Below are 19,127 nucleotides of genomic sequence, written 5' to 3'. Positions count from 1 at the left end.
CTCCAGACAGTACTTGTGCAGTCCTGATTGCACTGCCGATACATCTGTGTTTATGCGCCTTTCCAAAGTGCATCTGCAGAGACCTCTGAGGTTCTGTGCAGTTAGAATCTGTCAGAACTGTACAAGAACTGATCAAACATCTCAGCGTGGAACAAACAAATAACGATCCATCCACTTAACATACAAGTGCATAGGCTTGAGCTTCTTTAGAAGTTTGCACTACAACTACAACTTAGTCCAGAACTTTATGCTGAGTGAAGCAAGAATTAACCCCTGCGCTAAGAATATTAGAGATGAAACCATGAAAGTGTTGGATTCACGTGAGAGATGCAAGGAACCCCGATTTTAGAAACTTAGGTAAAAATGTGGAAATGGCATCCTTTCAAAGACTTTGCACACTTCATTGTTGTCCAAATGGACTCCTTCCTCCCTTATATTAAGAGAACTGTTAATTTGTTCATTTAAAAACAGGCTTGGTGATCTTCCAGGCTGAATCAGTATAGGCTGTGATCGAAAGAAAGATGTGAGGTGTATCATTTCTATAACACAGCACCATTACCTCATAAATTTTTGTTAGCACATAGTTCTTAATCAGGGGTACCAAGATTTGCTTCCATAGGATAACAGATTTAGAGTAGGACAAGAAGAAAATGATCCGTAATATCCGGGTGTCCCAATTTACAATTACATAAACCGCTACAAGTATTAGTGGCAGACCATTTTGCCGTGCAGTATAATACAGGCAATGTCCCAGCTCTAAATTTTTAGTACAGAGGCCATCTACCTTCTGGCACAATTGCATTTAGGTATGGTTCAGGGCCTAAGAAAACGTCACTAGCGCTAGCCTCTATTTCGTAAGTTTTTATATGTCAATAGGTCGATTTTGTCACTACAATACTTGTGGCATTTACTTTATTAGGGTTGTCCCATAGTTCATTGCAGTCTATGGCTTGTAGAATATTGTTTGCATGCCTGATCCATTCTTTTCCTTATGCAGTCCATGGTGATAACTTCCGGCAGAGCTTTTCAACACACGTTGCAATGAGGATTTGGTCTAAAGAGCCTCTGTCATCAAAGTGACTTGTATAAAAATGTAAAAAAAAAAAAAAAATCAGGAATAACTTCGAAAGACCCTCTGCCACTAAAATGGCTTGTATGAAAATATTAAAAAAAAAAAACATTTGGTCAGAAATAGCTTTTAAAGGCCCTCTGCCACCACCTCATAGTTTAGCACTCATTCACGGTTCAAAAACAACTCACATGTGGGGATCTTTCCTTTAAATTAAGTGCAAGTCAGGAGGCCGTGATGGTTGGGCCAACATCAGCCCCTGGACCAGTTGATTCAAGAGAGGGGCCTTCCATGGCTACCTCCCAGCTTCTGGTGTCCCTACAGCTCCTGCTGGCAAGGGAAAACCCTTTGAGGGTGGCAGGCTGCGTAATGGTTAGGTGGGATAGCACGGCAACCCCCTTACCCTGTGCCACTGTGTCACTGATTTGACCTTGAGTATGGGGATTGTGAGTGTAAGGTAGATGGCCATGATAGATGCCGCTTGAGAATTGTGAGGCCTGTGGAGGCTGTGGAGACTGCGGCACTCGTTGCAAGCTTAGTCTAGACTGGTTGGTACTGGCAGTTGGTGCAACAGTGGATGGAGAATGATCGCACTCTGTCCATACCATTGACCCTTGAGAGAATATATGTAGGCCGTTTGTAAGCCTCTATAGGCCTCTGTAGGTCTTCTGTAGGATGTTGGGAGATTTCCACCGCGCTTCTCCCTGAACTGTTCCCTTTCAATCCTCAGTTTGTTGGAACATTTGATAACTTTTCAAAAGTCTTTCCTCTATCCAATAATTGTGCTATGGCGAGTCCTGTGAGAGCACGTCTGCGGCTTATGCCATCCCAGGCGGTAGTTGGGATGGGAAAAGAAACGTGGAAATGGCGAGATTAACTTCTTTGACTGTGTGAATACTGACATGAACATGGATGTTTCCACTGACTCTAGACCGGCTTTGTCATTGCCCTTGCCCTCAAATCCAATGCTGAATCGCCCTACAATTAGTATTAAAATAGATCATTTAAACCAGTCCTCTTACATAGGAAATTCTGTCACAAAATAATATATCATAAATCTAGTGATGATTGACCCTCATTTTCACGAAACAGTTGCACTTGCTCCTGCACCGGGGCCTGTGGTCACTCATGCTATATTAGATTCTATCTGTATTTTGCTGAGCAAGTGTCAGTCCGTATCTGATGATGCTTATCAACTGAAGCAAGAACTTCCTCCCTTATAAAACTTGTCTCATTCACTAGATGTTAGGAATGCCTGGGGGCCACGACTATAGTATTCTTTTGTTATGAATCAACAGTCATTTCTACAATAAAGACAGCAGCACTACTTGAGTTTTTGACCCAATTTAAGACCCAATTTAAGCCGTAGCACACATGATTTTTCTCTGATCTAAGATGTCCTCTTTTCTTTAAGTAACCCTACTATGCCAGACACTATATTAAAAGCTACCATTTGTAAAGAAAGAGTACCTGACCTTTCAAATTCAATTGATAACAGTTTGCATAAGCAGGTGTATTACTAAATTATCACTCCTAAATCTGCTGTCACTGATGCAGACATATTTTGAGGGTATCCTGAAGTGTTGGTCCTACTGAATACCCAAGAAGCTTGACAAATCAACTTACTGCAATCAATAAAGGAACAAGTGTCTTCGCCAGCGACTAAGATTGACTCAGAAATTGGAAGATGCGTCTGATATTACTCACCTCAGTTTCAATACCATTGCCTCTTCAAAGATCTTAAACATCAACTACTTAGTCTTTGTACCTAATGAGGAAAATATGCATACATCTTACCGTCATATGTTGGTGCTTAAAAGGCTTGAGGTCTTTGGAAAAAAATCCACCCTGGCATCTGTATATGGCAAATGTAGGCCCCAGAAATTACCTAGGGAAGTAAGTAAGAAACACAGGGGCTTTAATGATGCAAAGAACCATTTACCTAATGATATAATCAAAACGAAATCCTCTCAGTCTAAGATGAACCCCCTGGTGTGTAACCCAGACTCTAACATCCTGAATAAACCGTCAGGTAAACTGATAGTTTCATCTTTTAGGCCAAAGATCCTTCCTCTTAGCCATCTTGTAGTCAAAAAAACTCCAGGAGCCGGGTGGTCCCTACATCCGCTGAACGGGCCCTACATGCCCTCCACATTACAACTGGCCAAGACTATGCCACGGAAGGAGGCAAGGGGGCTGTCCAGACAGCAGGTCATATTTTGGCCTTGTTTTTGTAAACCCTATCAATCTCGGTTGAAATGGAAAGCTAAACAATGTAGACTGGTTTTAAGAGATTCCCTCCCTGAAAGGGATCAGTTCAAATAATTTAGCTTTGGTGGTGGTTTTGTAATGTTGATAATGTGAGAGTTACCCAAATTGTGCTTTCATTAATTAAACAGTGGCAGACCCTGGTAAGAGTGGCATTAACCCCTTCGACGCTCATGACGAGCTGGGCTCGTCATGAGGTAGCCTCCTCGCACGCTCATGACGAGCCCAGCTCGTCATGAATAAAGGGATTTACAAATTCTCAGCGTGCCAGCTGAATTCCGCCCGCAGCCTAGAGGTTAAGTATCCTTCATAATATAGGGATACTGTTCAGTAAAAGTCCTAAAATTAAGAGATCTAACCCCCAATGTGCACAAGCCGCTGCCCTTTTTGGGGACCCATGGTGATCGAGTGCCTACTCAGGTAGAAACTCTTATGGTCCAGTGGAGAAAAAAAAGAATTGAATTGTGCCTCAGAGGATATCATCCTTGAATCTGTGTATTTTGTCTCAGAGACCTGCAAATTCTTTGAGTATTAAGAAATAGTATTCTATGGCTTTTGATGATAAAGGCACTCCTTGTGCCAAAACGCATGTAGACACCATCTAGTAACTAGCCACAGACTGTTGATTGAAACAAATGATACTTTGATCCATTCATTGTTCCTGTATTTAATCCAGTTTTTTAATTATTGATGATCATATATTGTAGACTGATCAACTACTTTAGAATACATCATACATATAAAATGTCCTTTATTTCTTTGGTCAATGTTATTATGTATGTTATGTTTACATTTTTGTCTTTAGTCCATAGAATGCTTGAGTGAATGTTGATATGACTGGAGTTAGGATGTGGACTTATATATATTTCATATTTATTGTATTACTTCATTAAAATATATTTTGTACTCTTTCAGGTCTTGTTCCTTCTGGTTTATTTATGAATTATTGTTAGTTTTTGATAATTATCGATTTGCCTAAGGTCTTTACATTTATACTTAAATCGGGGCTATTCATTTTGAATTTGATGGAGAATGGTTTAAAAACAGATTGGTCATATGAATTAACATGTATAAATTGTTCTATCAGGAATCATTTTCGAAATGGGAGTCATAAAACTAGACCAAGTCCTGGTAAAATTAAGATCTATGCATTCTTTATCAGTTGTTATTTTGGCAGGTGACCTGCATTTAAATTGCCTCTTGGTCTTGGACAATGTCTTTTCAGAGCTGCTTATGTCTAATTAGATTATTGAACCTATTGTGTGCATGGAAAACTGTGGTGATAAGGCAGAACACTTAGGTGTTGATTAGGATGGTGGGCGGATCACCACCCCCAGACCAGCGGTGGCAATCCGCCCACCATCGCAGCATTCTATTTTATTGTATGGACCTGACGACCTGATGTGGAACACGTTTTTCCTAATTTGTGATTCTTGCTTAAGTAATTTGAGCCTTCATGGATTTTCCACGAATTGACAGACTTTCTAATAATACTCAATAGTTTATTACTGCCCTGATGAAGCCCTATTCAGGGTGAAACACGTTGGCTGTATCTGCTTTGTATTCAACATCTGTGGTTGAGGAACTATTAAAAGAAGTATTAACTTAATTGAAGAGTCTGGAAAGATTTGTTTTGCCAGCATTTGTGCAATTTATATTCATGTTGCCTCGCTGTGCTTTCTTTCTGTATTTCAATTGTGGGGTTCATTGGCAGTGGACCTAGGAGGTGGGCAACAGTGTCTTTCTGTATTTACACTGTGTACGGTGAGGTAGTGCGGCGTTAATCAGCCCTTGCTGCCATTCCGTGTTTCTTCAGATGTGTATTGGTCTTTAAGTGTCTCAAAACTGAAACAGATATTAAAAGAGAAGGCCCATTATATAAGTTACAACCTCCACATTGTTTATTTAACTACTAAGAGCTCGGTAAAAATGTTACCCAGTGGATAAGTTCAAAAGACATATATCCTTACTTATTTGTTTTGTTGCCGTTTTGGGAACTTTCGCCATAAGGTTGTTCTTTTTAAAATAAAAGGCTTTGTCCATGTAGTTTAAAAATGTCAAGTGTTCCATGACCCATATTCTGCATGAATCTCTTTTCCTTGTGTTATGTTGTGTTAAGAAAGAGAGGCAATACCACACTACCTTAAATCAGCCTGGAAGAAAGGGAGACGATTATGCTCTCTCTCATCCTGAAAAATGGTCAGGACTGGGCCTTTGCCATAATTTAGCTCTTTCCTCGGCCGAAATAACTTTTGTATTGGACACATTTTAAAGGTTTCTCTGAAGAAATTATTTTGGTTGAATACCAACTTTACAAGAGGCTGACTGCCCCCATTTCACTTTAGTGCAATTTTTGTTATCATAAATTGTGTTTTTAAGATTATTTTCCATGATGATGCAAGAGAAGGGAATATTTGGGTAAGACAGTGAATGCTTTTTCCTTCTTATCTCACTCATGCTATTATTAATAGAATTAGATATTGTATGTTTTTAATATGACGGCACTTAATTGTAAATCCCTTGATTATCTGCTATTTTTATGGTATTTTAATATTTTGAATTGCAATATTATTATTAGGTGTGTTTAAATGTGATAACCAATAATTTAATCAGGTATCTATCTATCTTTTCAACTATTAAAGCACTTTACAGTGAATACCTTGAACACCTGCTGTTGTCGATGCACTTTCTTGCTTTGGCCTGTATTTCCATGTGCAGTGCAAGGATGTGCATTTTAACAATGTTAACAAAAGACGGGATTGTTAGTAATATAGCTAGGCATTTGATCTTTTCTAATGCACTTCATTGTAATGGCTCTGAATATTGACTATAAATTATTTTACTTCAATAGCCTGTATTTTGTGTTAAAAACTAACTTTGCGGGCTTTAATGATGTTAACATATGGGGGATTACCCAGAATCTTGTTTTCCTTGTCACATTGCTTAACAAAATGAAGTATGTCTGTGTCTTCATATATCATCATGTTCAATAAACACTGGCAATGCCAGTATTTCTGGTTTTTATTGCTGTAAGACGTGCAAACATAGGTATGCAGAAGGGCAGACTCCTGCATGCCTGTGCTTTCATGCTTTAGCACATTAAATCCAGATTCGTTAAAGTGCCCTTTGACCCAGCTTCACTTATAAGCGAAAACAAGGCTATATTAAAGGCTCTCGTGCCTTCCTTATAATCCACTTTTTAACAAGGAAAGTTAGATTGCAAGGAAACCTTCATTGCAGTCCTGCTTCCATCTCTACAACATAGAAAGAAATGCAAGACTATGCATGCACATTTTAGCTCTAAAATAGCCCCTCATAAAAATGAGAAAATATAAAGGCAATCCTAAGAGCCTTGGACTTGTAACACCAATCATGATACATGAGCTTTCTTGCTCAGGGCTCTATTCTGCTTAAATCACTGGTCTGAACTAAAAAGCAACACTCAGCAGTAAACCCAGGCAATACAGTTGAGTCCACTGCTGACACCTCCAGATTACCCATCTGCAGATGATAAAACCTAAAGAAAAGTGTGAGGGAAAAACCATGCAGCTGCCATGTAGATATATCACACCAGAATCACCATACCATCCAATCAGAATCAAGAACCTCCTGTAGTAGAATGAAAGGTAAAGGTAAAGGTCGGGAACCTAAGCCAACTGCAGAGAGCACCAACTTTATCCATCTGCTAAGTTTGGACACTGATGGTTCCAGAAGTTAACAAGTGAACCCCAAAAAATAGCCTTTCTCTCTGAACCCTACTGCTCTGGAAAAATAAATATAAAATGGTCTGCAGATGTATACACAGTAGGGAATAGCTACTTCCCTCAGGGAACAACCAATAAGAAAAGAGCGGGCCATTTTTTTTTAGCAGAGTGGTAGTTAGATTAAACTTTAGGCAGAAAGAGATAAAACATTTGGAATGAATATCAGGTAGACGTCTCTCTACATGAGAGCCCCAATGACTGAGGTAGCTGTGCTATAAAGTAGATACGGACTTTAGTCATTTCCAAGGGAAACTCCGATAAAACTTTAAACAGATGATTTTGCAATGCTTGAAACACTAAAGACCGTTTCAACAGTGACACTAATATTTTATAAGATAAATCAGCAAAGAACAAGCTTACGAGGCATTTAAATGTTCCGTTTTATCCAGACAACCATTTGGATCTAATGTGAATTGCAGCTCATTATGCCTTCAGGGTACCAAAGACCAACCTCTTATGGAAACTTTCCGTAACAAATGCTTGGGCAATTAAAGGCTTGCATGTCAAAGTTTAACTCCCTTATGTCATTGGCTAACATAGGCTACAAAAGCATATCTGGCCTAATGCGAGTAAAGGATCTTTAACTGGCTTCTTCTTAGCACTTGGGATAATTTTCTGGGTTTATAAACGAAATATGAAAAACTATGAAAATGGTGAAGTTGATGGATCAGGAGGGAATGCCTTGAATTCCATGAGGTTGCCATTTCGCTGTACCTTTCACCTAGCTGTCTGTGATAGAACGTCCATGTTGCCAGGAAATTCGGCCACAACTGAACAGTCCTGTGGTAGACCAGTATTTGCATAGTCAGGGATATTGATGGAGCTTACCTCCAGATGCTTTTTTAGGTTTGGACAATTATACATGGAAAGGGAATCCTCTTTGTTTAACAGCTTGAATTTGCTTCCTCACCTGAAACATATGTCCCTTGATAGGATGTATGTATCAGGAAAGGACTGCACTTCCCCCAAAATAGAGTTGCAAACATTTTATCATCAAATCCTTTGCCATTGATTCATCAAGAGGCAATCCAAGAAACCTGATTCCAGTAAGTAGCCCCTGTGCCTTTTTGGCTTTCCCTGTGGGAAAGTGAAGGTAGGAGGCAGGAGAAATACGGTCGCTTTTCCTCCTACAGTCGGACTTGGTTAAGTGGTTTGGGACACCATAATGCAGCATAACTACACCACCGGCCAGCTACCCTTACAAAGAACTCATCTGCTCCTCACTGTGTGGTATTTCTCTCCTCCACACGGTTGCCAGTGGTGACCAGCCTAGTAATGTCATCAGGTCTGTGATAACCACTGGTGCATCTCCTTTCAATAAGTGTGACTGCAAAGTACAAAACATAAAGTATTTTAGACATTACTTTTCAAGAAGTTGTGGAGTAGGTTGGCCCCATATCAGCAGCAACACAAGTCATAAAGGGTGCCCTCTGGAAAGTACTTCCAACAGCCCCAGAATGAAAAGGTCATGGTGTTCTGGATGCTAGTGCTCATTGTAGGATCAAAACTTGTGAATGGATCTTCAGGACTTGAGATATCAATCTAGAATAACTCACATGAAGGTGACAAAGCTGTAGCACACAGGGCTGGGGCTTGTAGAACTGGAGCCTGCTGTACTGGAGCTTGCCGATTTGCAACAAAAAATGCGTCAATTTCGCCCAGCCCTTGATTCAACAATCGAGCTTGCCGGACTAGAGTTTACAGACCTGGAGCGTAGAGGAAAACAGTGGAGTTGGTACACGGGAATAGATGATAGCCCCAGTAAAGAACACCACTATCACATTGTATATATTAGTGGAACAGGAAACGCCAATGCGCAGTCCTAATTGCAGTCATTATTGACCAATGAGTCTACAGCAGAGAGACTGGCAGCCGTGATGGGATGGCTGAATTACTTATCGGTAATCGTCTTTACTCTGATTATGCATTCCTCGTTCCATTTCTTATTTCTGCTAATAGTAAGCCAAAGCCTTAGGTGTGCACCCCTGTCACGCTTTCCTCTTTGATTTTTACTTTCACCCTCTTTACTATGTAAACAAATGTCCCCTGCTGCCGGGCCTTAGTAAGGTGGCGGAGAAGGTGGTGAATTGCCGCTTGTCGGACTTCTTGGAGGCCAACTCCCTCTTAGGCGACTCCCAAACGGGTTTTCGCCCTGGTCAGGGGACCGACACCGCCCTGCTGGCGGTCGTGGAGAATGCTAGGAGCATTTTGGATTCGGGGGGATCAGTGGCAGTGATCCTCCTGGACCTCAGTGCTGCTTTCGACACCGTGGACCATCAGGTGCTTCTCCAACGACTGGCGGGGGTGGGGGTCACTGGTCTGGCCCTCGAGTGGTTTGCTTCCTTCTTGGAAGGACGTACATTCGAGGTGTGGGAAGGCCATGAAAAATCATCTTCAATCCCTCTCCAGTGTGGTGTGCCACAGGGCTCTTCATTGAGCCCTACTTTATTCAACGTCTACATGGCCCCCCTGGAGAGTGTGGTACTGCCGCTGGGTATTAAAATCATCAGTTATGCTGATGATACTCAGCTGGTGGTAGGCCTTTCCCAGTCGGCTCACCATCCTGACCGGCTACACTCGTGTTTGGAGAAGATCTATACATGGATGTGCAGCTCAGCACTAAAGCTCAACGGCTCCAAGACTGAGCTGATGCTGCTGGGGAACTCTTTTCCATCTCTGTCCCCCAGCAGCTGGCCCGATTGCCTTGGACCAGCACCCACTCCCAAGCAGGAGATTAAGAGCCTGGGGGTGTGGCTTGAGCAGGACCTTTCGTTTAAAACCCATGCTAAAAAGACTGCTGGCGTGTGTTTTGGCCTGCTCCGCTCAGCTCGGAAGATTCTACCTCTGCTTCCAGCGGCCACTAGGAGACTTCTCATCCAGGGGCTTATCATCTCGCGGCTGGATTTCAGCAACGCGCTGTTCCTGGGTGCCCCAGAAGCCACCTTGAACAAACTACAGCAAGTGCAGAATGCGGCCGCCAGGCTCTTGACAGGTCTCCCCAGGCATCAGTCTGCTCGCCCCGCGCTGAAGGCGCTGCATTGGCTCCCTGTGAGGGACAGGGTGAAGTTTAAGTCACTCTGTATCGCTCATAAAGTCCTGCAGGGGGTAGGTCCACCTATTCTGGGGGAGATGGTTCAGCCTTATAAGGCCCCTCGCTCTCTCCGATCCGACCATCAACATCTTCTGCAGGTAGGGAGGGTGAAGAAGGCAAGAACTGGTGGCAGAAGGTTTTCTATAAACGTGGCCACCCTGTGGAACTCTCTTCCCCTACATCTACGTTCGGAAGCTAGCCTTCTTCGGTTCCGCAAACTTTTAAAAACTTTTTTGTTCTCTGCTTAACTTCCGCACTATTCTGGTAGTTTCATTCTCTGGTGAGCGCTGGGATGCCTAATGGTAACCAGGCGCTATACAAAACTCAGAATAATAATCTATTTATACCAACTGTGGTACATTAGCTTTGATTCCCATGAAAACTCATAATAACTTAAGGAATGGGACAAGGAATGGAATCGCAGTAATAAAGATTATCGGTAATTAATCCAGAATTACCTCCTCATCCTCCATCTCCTCATCCCATTCCCTATTTTGGCATACATACCAAGACAAGATTTGTTCTTCACTGGACCACTCAGGTCAGAGGTTTGTGCCGATACAAATAAGATTGAATTAAATTATACACAAAATCAAACTTCACTTCATTGTACCTACACACTTCTCAATGCGTTTGTGCTAAGCATCAATTCATTACCTTGTACTAATTTCATGATTCACGATAGTTGACGGATTTACCCATGTGACTGCTACACATTTGTCCACAATGGATGTACCACCCCATTCTGCCCATGAGGCTTCCATCTTGTGGAACAAGCTTGAATAGTTCCTGAAAGAGATTTAACTTTATTACAATGTGCCATTCAAATTACCTCTTTCACAGTTGACAAGGATGATTTACAACCTCTATTTGCTGCACTAAAATTCACAAACATGAAAACACATGTTCAATAGTCACAACATCTTTCTATGTATTTTTTTACGGTTCTATCAACATCCAAACTATTCAAATGAGGATCTCCATTTCTGTCTGAACCAGTTTGCAACCATTGTATCTTCGAAAAGTTTTTAAATATGGCAGAAAACAAATCAGAGCACTTCTAGACGTCATGCCGATGTTATGGCTATCAAAAATAATACTTTAAAAGAAAAACTCATCTAAAGGTTCAAATTGCTCCTCCTTCATGGCTGATAGTACCAACCTCCATCTCAGGCGATACATTTTTCATCTTTAGTCAAAGCATGTCGAAAGTTTTAAACAACTTCATAACCCACGACTCAATGTCTACCAGTGGGCCCACTGGAGAACAAAAAGCTTTGATAGCGAACCACTGCAGCCTCAAAGTTGCTACTGATAAGTCCTTATGAAAAACCTCCTGAAGGAAAATATATGGAATAAAATGTGTCAGTAAACAATTATCTTTATGGCACCAAACATCAAAAAAATTGAAATGTTGATTATAAGCCTTTCTGGTTGACAGCCTCTTAGAAGCTTGAATAGACAATGACACAGAAAGTAATAATTCTGACTTCACAAGTCCCTCCTCTCCACCTCCAAACGGATAACCTTACACGTTGAAGGCTTAGGCGAGGAAGCAGTGGATGATAAAGGGAAGAAGGATCTATCGGAAGAACCAACACTTCCCATACCAATACCACTTACAGAAAAGAAACCACTGTCTTCTCAGCCAGTAAGGACATACCAGACTTACTTCAGCTTACTCCCTCTGAATTTAAAAGGCATACAATAAAAGTTTTTGCCCACTGGCTTGTTAGTGCATCTATTCCCATTGCCAAGGGATCTTACACTATTGTAAAGTCCTTCAGAAGAAGAGCATTGTTCTGATCTGAAAACATTTCTATGGTTGGGTAACGATATCTTTCGCTGATAGTCTGAGATTGTGTGAAGATGGGAACATTCTGCTAGGGAGTCTGGCTCTGTGTTGTCCTCCACCCTTAAATCAATTGTTCTAATTGACTGAAAATAATTCTCTGACCATAAAAAATCTTGTGTACCAAATGATTCAGAAACCTCATTCTAGTACTGAATTGTCTCTTCAGGTATGCAATCGTTACCATATTGTCAGTCCTTCCTACTACCACTGAGTTGATGACGATTTATTTGAATGTTTGTCAAGCCCTCCAGACTGGTACAATTTCCCTCCAATTGGAGGAGTGCCTTTAGCTGTTTTTCAATTGATAACTGAGCAAACCTCTCTTGCTTGCATCTGTCATTATTACTTTCACCACTGGGGCAGCAATGAATTGTCCAAATCCAGAATACAGGCAAACGTCTATCTTCTTGCAGCCATCGATATTGCTGCTTTGTGTCATTTTATCTGTTTTTACTCATTTTGGGTTTGTTGCAATACCATTTTATTCTGTTGGGGGTGGTATTCTGGGATATTGCTAACTTTGCACACACACATTTCAGCACTCTCTTTGGTCAGCCGCAGCACTCTTGTTTGTGCAGATGTTGTGCTAACAAAGTACCTGCCTATGGGTTTTACCACAATCCATCCTTCAAAGCCTGTTATCTTTAACACATACTTTTTACAATAAGTAGGTGTCGTATTGATGAGTCACACATCAATTAAGTGGAAAGAGGATTTAATGTAATAGCAGAGCAGGTACACAGCCAGACAGGTTAGCAGTCAGGGGTAACTGACTATATTAGAATACAACACATAGGAACGCTCTGAGTAGAATGTGGAATGAACATAGTTAAAGCAACATCACATAATTAAGCAACATAACACATCCCCCTTTGAACAATATATAAAATAATGTTATAACTTGTGCCCTACACCACCCCCCATCAAAACAGAGAATAAAAAACTTCATAAAGGAAAATTTTCAGAAATGTAATCTGCTAACCATACGGGAGGCTTTTTCTCACGCCTAGGGTTTCTGAAAGCATGAACCTCATTATCACATGCAGAACTTGAAGAAGTAGAAGCACCCAAATCTGACGAAACTTGGCCAGAAACGTCTGAGACAGGACAACTGGAAGTGTTGGACGTCTGGAAGGCATCAGAAGCTTTAGGACAAAACAAATCCTCTAAGTCAAACAAGTCAGAAGACTCCTGAGAAGACGCTATATTAGGAGGGATAACCTGAGGAGGAGGACATTTAGCAATCCTTTTGAGGTTCCAAACACGTCCATCAGAAAGACGAACAGAATTGTTTAAAACTTCGACAATTTGCATAGGTTCATAAAAACTACTTTCCTCCTTGGAAGGTTTACCGGGTTTCTTGACCCTTACCCATTGACCAATAACCAAGCTAACATCTTTCACCTTGTGCTTCGAGTCATACAACATTTTGCTTTTAAGATGTGAAGCTTGGCTCTTTTCCTTAACAACATCTTCAGACCAATTGACCACATTGGACTTAAACAACCATCCTGGAGTAAACTTGGTACGTGGATTCCTGCCACGCATAAGTACAAAAGGAGGAAAACCAGTAGCTTCACATATAGAGGTTCTGTAAGACCAAACCATCTTTAAAACTTGAATTTCCCATTCCTTACTCTTACCAGACATTTGAATTGTACTTTTAATGACACGGTTAAACCGTTCAACCATACCATTACTGTTTGGATTATAAAGAGCAGTGGTCTTGTGCTTGATACCAAGTGTATCAAAATACTCTTTAGCCTTATTAGAGGTAAATTGGACACCATTATCACTAAGTAAAACTGAAGGAATACCTTCCAACGTGAAGGATGTATCTAAGAACTTTAAAACAGTAGCAGTATCAGCTTTGCTCACAACCTTTACACAAGGCCACCTAGAAAATAAGTCCATTAAGACCAAAATGTATTTTTGCTCACTGCCAACTGGACCCATGATATCAATGGCTAAATGTTCCCAAGGAGAACTAGGTGCAGTCATGTTGCCCATAGGAGGCTTACAGACAACTAGTGATTTGTCAGCTGTTTGACACATTTTACAGTTCCTTACAAATTCATCGATTTCAGCATCCATACCAGGCCACCAATAAGAGGTTTTAACTGTACGTTTAGAACGAACTATGCCAAAATGCCCCTCATGGCATAAGGCCATGATGGAGGACCGCAAAGACTTCGGAGGTATGACTCTCTCTCTAAACCAGATGTTGCCATCTTGAACACTTAGTTCTAATCTAACATCCCAAAAAGGCTTCAAAGGATGCTTACAGTCAACTTTCCTCGGCCAGGAGCCTGCTAGATGAGATTTTACTAATGAAAGCTCTTCATCTTTCACATATTCATCAACCCACTTTTGCTTTAAGATGCCTGCACCATCCATGTCTTGTACATAGGCTACCTGAAAGGAGTTCCACAATTCATCCTCACATTCATCGAGTTGCTTAGGCATTCTAGAAAGAAAATCGGCTATACAATTCTCTTTGCCAGGTACGAATTCCACTTTATAACAAAAATCTTGCAGTTTAATAGCAAGTCTGGCAACTCTCGCTGAAGTGTTAACAGTACCTTCAGTAGTTAGGACTCTGAGTAATGGCTTGTGATCACAGCGCAAAGTAAACTTAGTACCCCATACAAAAGCTCTAAAGTGATTAACTGCCCATACACATGCCAAAGTTTCTTTTTCGATGGTTGAGTATTTTTCTTCTGTGGGCGAGAGTGATCTGGAAGCATAAGCAACTATCTGCTCCTTACCATTCACACCAACTTGGGACAAAACCGAACCCAAACCTTTAATGCTGGCATCTGTGGTGATAATAGAATGAGCATCAGGATTAAAACTTTTTAAAGAAGCAATATTGGCTATACAACTTTTGATGTCATCAAAATCTTGTTCACATTCTACTGACCAAGCAAACTTTGTCTTGTTCTTTAACAGCTGTCTTATATTATAAGTTCTGGTCGCAAAGTTGGGAATGTATTTTGAACAAAATTCGGCTAAGCCAATAAAGGATCTGACATCATCTTTTCCCTTGGGGGAAGGAGCACTTTTGATAGCATCAACTAAGTTGGGTTTTGGTTTAATCCCATTACAATCTATAACGTGCCCTAGGTAAGTAACATGATCACTGGCAAAGGTGCATTTGGTGTATTCAACAGTTAACCCTTTGTCGTTAAGGATGCTCAAAACTTTATTTAAAGTATTGTCATGATCTGCCCTTTCCTTTCCAAAGATGAGGATGTCATCCTGAAAAAACTTAGTGTTTTTAACAGTGGAAAACAACCTGTGCATTAAACGCTGGAAAACAGCTGCGGCCGAAGCCAAACCAAAAGGCATCCTTTTAAATTGGTAACAACCCTGTGGGGTTATGAAAGCAGTGTATTTCCTGCTGTCTCTAAACAAAGGGATCTGATGGTACGCAGATGATAAGTCGATTGTAGTGAACCATTTAGCCCCGTCAAGCAAGGCTAACATTTCATTGATCTTCGGCAGAGGAAATTGATCTACCACTATATTATCATTTAAGTGGCGAAGGTCCACACATAATCTTAATTTACCATTGGATCGTTTCACGACCACCAAAGGGGAAACCCATGCAGACGTTTCAATCGGTTCAATTATGTTGGATGAGACCAATTTCTCAAGTTCCGTAGCCACGTCTTTTCTTAGGGCAATTGGCACACTTCTAACCTTATGGATCTTAGGTGTGGCAGAATCCTTCAAAATTATTTTGTGTTCGAAGTCTTTCAATTTGCCAATTGTCTTTGTAAAGACTGCAGGGAATCTTTTTAACAGTTCCTCACCGGTTTTGGTGCCCTCATCCATAACTAAAACTTTTTCTACAGAGTTGGGGTCAAGAATAATGTGTAAATCCCCTTGGTCTTTCCACCCTAAAACAGAGGGACCTTTTTTTGATACATATAACTTGCCATATGATCTACGGTTCTTGAACTCAAATTTCAGCCAACGAAAACCAACTATATCAATTTTGCCACCATCATAACCTTCAGGATCAATATCAGGAGGAGACAGTTTTGGACCAACTCTGTCAATAAATGTGTTACGCCATATATCTTCGTTTATGATCGTATAAGGCGAACCAGAATCAGCATAGACCTTGATGCGTACACCCCCTATGTGTATCCAACATTCAGGTTTGTTGTCAACAAGCAAACAGCCATCCCTAATGTTTAGGAGTAATTTCTTTTTCAAAACTACAGCACAGTCAGATGCTTGGTCCTCATCACTAGAAGTGTTCTCATCAGAAACTAAGTCTTCTTGAATACATTTGACAGTCTTTGTCTTCCTTCTACATGCTTTGGTGTAGTGACCATACAGTCCACAAGCACCGCATTTACTCTTTTTTGCAGGACATGATTTGGCAAACGCCAAATGTTCTAAACTCCCACATCTATAACATTTGGGAGATTCATTATTGTACTTAGGCTTTGCCCATGTTTCGCTTTTTTGTTTAAAATTACCACTTCTTTTTGAACTTGCGTCTACTTTAGCCACAACATCTTTGCTGACACTTTCAGATTTTAGAGCATTGGCACATCTACTGGATGACTCAGCTTTACGAACTAAGGCTAGGATATCTTCTAAACAAGCATCCCCATTCATCCAAAGACGTTCCTGAATTGCAGGATTATTAGCGTGCATTACCACCTGGTCGCGAATTAAATCTTCCAGTAAACCACCAAAGGCGCAATCATCACCCATTTTTCTCAACTCACCAACATAGTCATCCACAGACTCATTTTTAGATTGTTTCCTTTGGTAAAATTTGTAACGCGTAATGCCCATACAAACCTTCGGAGAGAAATATTTGTCTAAATTGGATAGAGCCACTGTGAAAACATTACTATCACCTCCCCCTACAATGGGCTTGTTCATTTGGTTATAACATTTCAGACCTTTTGGACCCAATGAGTGTAAAAGAATACGTTTCTTTTGATCAGTAGACATTTTACCATCGGAATCCACAGTGTCAATATAATTGAGAAAATAGTCTTTCCATTCTAGCCATTTTAACGTTGGTTCAGAGCCTTTACACCAGAATTCCTGAGGGTTACTTAAAGAAAATGTTTGTTGACTCATGTTGATGTGAATTAATGCAAAAAAATTAGTTAATAATATAAATGAAGATTGCAGAAATAAGTTATCCGTAAGATGTACAGTTGTTTATGGTGGAATTGTTCAGTGAATGAAAATACACTATCCTTCTTTACACTGTCCAGTCTTCACCACCAAAACGTGAAGAATTTGAAGAAATTCTTGAAAGTGTTACAAATTAAGCAAGTAGTTTAGTTCGAAGTGTTAAATAGCGATTACCTGTGACCGCGATAAAAATCCGACTTGTGGGTGTCGAAATAGGCAATTAAACGAAATAAACTGTCTTCCGTTTTTTCTTTGTGTGACGAGTAGGCCTGCCCAATCCAAAATGGCCGCTACGCACCGTGTGATGCGTCACGTTCTCTGCGAACGTATGACGTTACAAGGATGCAACGCGAGTCGGAGACAGAACCTCCAGGCTTGAAGACACGCGCATTCGAAGCGCGTTTTGAAGAGCAACGGTAAGCGCTCGAGCGCAGGTGTGAAAGCGCATCCAATGTATCCAAAGTAAGGATAAAGATTACAGTCTTAGTAAAATAAGGCGTCGCTCACCAGGCTTTGTTGTGCGTTAAAGCAATTAGTGTCTTCCATGCGTTGTCAATATATCGTAACGTCGTCTCTGCTCCACTTGTCGTCTCGACCATAAGGAAGGTCAGAGTTACCATTAAAAGCGGTACACAGGCTTTAAAAAATCATCCCGATCGTCGCCAGTTGTCGTATTGATGAGTCACACATCAATTAAGTGGAAAGAGGATTTAATTTAATAGCAGAGCAGGTACACAGCCAGACAGGTTAGCAGTCAGGGGTAACTGACTATATTAGAATACAACACATAGGAACGCTCTGAGTAGAATGTGGAATGAACATAGTTAAAGCAACATCACATAATTAAGCAACATAACAGTAGGCCTACAAGCTTTGTCATACCTTTTCATAATAGACAGATCAGGCCTATGAAATCTGGCATGATTTTCCCAATGAACTGCTGAAGCCTTTACCCTTTACCGTTGGCTGTACATTTTACCCAACACTGGTCTATTCAAGTGCACATAAACTGGCAACCATCATTCACACAGCTATAAAATTACTAATATGTAGAAAAATACAGCTTGCAAAACAATATACAACCCCGTTCAACGGCCTAACACGAGTCATCACAGTGAAACCCCTCAGGGTTTGACAGAGTGGGTTGCCAACGTCAAAAACCTTGCCAATTATGGTAATCGGTGAAACTATAGGCTTTAATATACAGTAATAACAACCTTTTGACTTTAACATATGCTTTTCACAATAAATACGTCAGGCCTAGTGCCTTTTTCATTACATTTCATAATAAACAGGTCAGACCTACAGCCATTATCATTGGCTTGTCACCATAACCAACTTGGTCCTGGTGCATTGAGGATAATCTTTGCCACAAGCCAAAAAGTGCAATACATGCAGTCTTTTTAGTGGAAGCACACAATTCGGACCAATCAAATTCTGTACTCAGGGGGACTAACATGTGGGTTGAGCCTAAGCCCCTTTCCCAGTAGGACTCTGAAAGCTCCTTCGTGCTGATCACATAAGGTCAGGTGCCATCCAGGCCTAAAAATGCATGTAGGTTAAGGAACTGCCCTTCGCCCCTCTGTGCTGCTGCCATAGAAAAACACCATAAGTTAACTAGCCATCTAAAACACTTTAATAGTATTACAATGTCATGTGTGGACCTTTGAAAGTTCAAGTTCAGTCAACTGGGTAAATAAACATAATGAGCATAGCTGTGAGGAGGGTAAGCACTTTTTGTGGAAACAGATGACTTCTACCCAATCTAAACATGTATACTGGCTCCCAACATGCAGATGGAGCCAAAGCCCCTCTCTTGAGGATTCTCACATAATTGTCTGGTGACAGCTGCCCTGTCAAGCCAGACCATAAAAAACACCTCCAAGTGCTGCATTACACAAAGGC

General features: G+C 40.9%; 1 protein-coding gene across 1 annotated transcript in view; it reads left to right on the top strand.

The window, feature by feature from the left end:
- Positions 1–19,127, top strand: part of CRACR2B (calcium release activated channel regulator 2B) — a 395,737-nt gene that overhangs the window by 231,961 nt on the left and 144,649 nt on the right. The window lies entirely within an intron of this gene.

This window comes from Lissotriton helveticus, chromosome 3_1 (genome assembly GCF_964261635.1).
Source record: "Lissotriton helveticus chromosome 3_1, aLisHel1.1, whole genome shotgun sequence".
In the NCBI taxonomy this organism is placed as follows: Eukaryota; Metazoa; Chordata; class Amphibia; order Caudata; family Salamandridae; genus Lissotriton; species Lissotriton helveticus.
The sequence above is the reverse complement of the archived record's forward strand: the minus strand, read 5'-3'. Positions and strand labels throughout refer to the sequence as shown.